This window comes from Triticum dicoccoides, chromosome 2A (genome assembly GCF_002162155.2).
Source record: "Triticum dicoccoides isolate Atlit2015 ecotype Zavitan chromosome 2A, WEW_v2.0, whole genome shotgun sequence".
In the NCBI taxonomy this organism is placed as follows: domain Eukaryota; kingdom Viridiplantae; phylum Streptophyta; class Magnoliopsida; order Poales; family Poaceae; genus Triticum; species Triticum dicoccoides.
In genome coordinates, this window is record NC_041382.1 from 174,063,942 (window position 1) to 174,067,417 (window position 3,476).

Genomic DNA, 3,476 nt, shown 5'->3' on the forward strand with positions numbered 1-3,476 from the left:
TCAGCAGGTGCGTGGCGGCAAGGTTTTTCTCCGAGACATTGGGCGAGTCGAGGGCAGGTTCGTACCAAGCCTTCGCCGTAGACGGCACCGGCGACGAGGCAGGCTTGACCCCCCGGAGCACCATTGGTCGCTGTTGCAGGAAAGGATGGGAGCGGATCTAAAGATTTCGGAGGCAGGGAGCAAGAAAGGGGATCTGAGCAAGGTGAAAGGAAACAGTAAAGGTAAACAATGTCTACGCCAGCCTTTTGACAGTCGGCCAGTTGCCGAGGCAGCATGGGGAAGCGGAGACGCCCACGTCCAATCAACCGCCACGCGTCGACCGAGGCCGCAGACTATTGGCGCCTGCGGCGCTCCACACTTGACCCTTGGCTTCGCCTCGAAGCCAAGCCCGAGCGCGCGCCTTGGGCCTGGGGGCTACTGTCGGTGTTCTGGGAACGGGGGTCCCCAGACTTGCCTGCCTGCGGCCCACGGCATGGCTTTGCTAGCAGGCCTGTACGACCCATCTTCATCAATAAGGAATCAAGACCCTCGCGAGGGGCCAAGCCTCGTGAGGCGGACAAGACAAGACCTCCTCAGGAGCAGCCTCATCAGGCCGGCTCGCGAGGGGCGAAGAGTTCAAGGTCGGGCAAACCTCGCATTGTTCTCGTGACGTAAGCCATGACGATTGAGACCAGGCGGGCGCCAGCGTGCGCAGCATACTTATTTCCTCTTTGGTGCTAAGGGGGCAAGCGCAGGCGCGGAGTACCGAGGCATCAGGCAAAGGTTTCCATATTGGTGCAACGAGACCAAGACCAGAAGGACGGCAAGACGGAGGTCACCATGGAGCCCAGGACGGTGTCACCACCAGAACGTTTGGCAGGCGAAGACCGCCTTTTGTCAGGATAGCTTGTACTAGCTGTCCACTTTCAAATTGGCCGTTGTTGGCTCCCTTCCCGCTCAATGTTTGGGGAGAGGACCAGGGCCTCTATAAATAGGACTAGCCACCACCATGGCGGGGGAGAGGAAGGATCAAGTTCATCCTCAGCCACACAAGTGCACCAAGCACAAGAACACCTCAACCTCAGGAGGCTGTTCTTCCCCTTGTACTATTCATCCTCAGCCCAAGAGGCAATCCACCACCACCACACTGGAGTAGGGTATTACACCACAACAGTGGCCCGAACCAGTATAAATCTTGTGTCCTTTGTGTTGCGAGGTCGTCGAGTTAGTTCGTGAGATCTAGGCTAGGTAGGACGCGGATCGATAGGGGGGATCTTCGCGCGCACCCCAGTGTTCAAACCTTAAGGGTTTTGCCGGAACCCGTGATCCGACAGTAACACTCTTTTTCATATTTTCATAAGAAAGAAATCTAACATTGGAAGGGATGACCGAGTTTGGAATAGCTGAGCTTTGTAGTTCCCCCATCGTGAATCCGGCTTGGAAAGGAGAAGTAACTTCTTGATCCTCCTCCATGGCGTCTATCCTTTTCAAGTCGACCCCCGTCTCTTCCTTAGTTGATGGACCAAAGTGGTCAACATCGCTGTTTGCTCTTGGCCCCGGTATCGGATGAGACACCCGACTCTCCCCGACTGACTCTTGAGAAGACATCTTGCTCTAAATCTGCAGCAGAAACAGCTCGAAACAAAAACAGAGGATGTTTGCATGGTACGATGGTCAAAATCTTCGGGAGATTATATAATGAACTTTTACTGACCGAAAGAAGTATCATGCAAGAAAACGGAATCAGGAGAGCACACGAGGTGCCCACGAGGCAGGGGGCGCGCCCTCCACCCTCGTGGACGCCTCGCGTCCTTCCCGGACTACTTATTTTCCTAGTTTCTTAAATATTACAAAATGGAGAAAAATTGCAATTAGAACTGTTTTGGAGTCGGTTTACTTACCGTACAACATACCTCTTCCTTTTCGAAGTCTGAGATGTTCTGGAAAGTGTCCCTTATGTATTCCTCCGGGGTTACAGTTTCAATAACATTAGTTTCAACATTTATGGGATTACCTGAGATATAATGTTTGATTCTTTGACCGTTCACCACCCTCGGATTTGTGCCCTTGAAGTTGTTGATTTTTATGGCACCGGAACGATAGACCTCCTTGATAACGTAAGGCCCTTCCCATTTAGAAAGGAGTTTTCCTGCAAAAAATCTTAAACGAGAGTTGTATAACAATACATAATCACCTACATTAAACTCACGTTGCTGTATCCTTTTGTCATGCCATCTTTTAACTTTTTCTTTAAACAGTTTGGCATTCTCATAAGCCTGGGTTCTCCATTCATCAAGTGAGCTAATGTCCAAAAGCCTCTTCTCACCGGCAAGTTTGAAATCATAATTGAGCTCTTTAATGGCCCAATATGCCTTATGTTCTAGTTCAAGAGGTAAGTGACAAGCTTTACCATAAACCATTTTATACGGAGACATACCCATAAGATTTTTGTATGCAGTTCTATACGCCCATAAGGCATCATCAAGTTTCTTGGACCAATTCTTTCTAGATCTATTAACAGTCTTTTGCAAAATCAATTTAAGCTCTCTATTACTCAGTTCTACTTGACCACTAGATAGTGGATGATACGGAGATGCAATTCTATGATTAACATCATACTTAGCAAGCATTTTATGGAAAACACAATGAATAAAATGTGAACCACCATCAGTCATTAAATATCTAGGGACTCCAAACCTCGGAAAATAACTTCTTTAAGCATCTTAATAGAGGTGTTATGATCAGCACTACTAGTTGGAATAGCTTCTACCCACTTAGTAACATAATCAACAGCAACTAAAATATGTGTATACCCATTAGAGGAAGGGAACGGTCCCATATAATCAAAGCCCCAAACATCAAATGGTTCAATAACAAGTGAATAATTCATAGGCATTTCTTGACGTCTACTAATATTACCAATTCTTTGGCATTCATCACAAGACAAGACAAACTTACGGGCATCTTTGAAGAGAGTAGGCCAATAAAAACCGGATTGCAATACCTTATGTGCAGTTCTATCTCCAGCATGGTGTCCTCCATAAGCCTCGGAGTGAAACTTGTGTAGGATCTGTTCCTGTTCATGCTCAGATACACAACGTCTAATGACGCCATCTACTCCTTCTTTGTAAAGGTGTGGGTCATCCCAGAAGTAATGTCTTAAATCATAGAAAAACCTTTTCTTTTGCTGGTATGTGAAACTAGGTGGTATGAATTTAGCAACAATATAATTAGCATAATCAACATACCATGGAGCAGTATGAGAAGCATTAATGATAGCTAATTGTTCATCAGGAAAGCTATCATCAATAGGTAGTGGGTCATCAAGAACATTCTGTAACCTAGACAAGTTGTCTGCAACGGGGTTCTCAGCTCTCTTTCTATCAATAATATGAAAATCAAATTCTTGTAGCAAGAGAACCCATGTAATAAGTCTAGGTTTAGCATCTTTCTTTTCCATAAGATGTTTAATAGTAGCATGATCAATGTGAACAGTT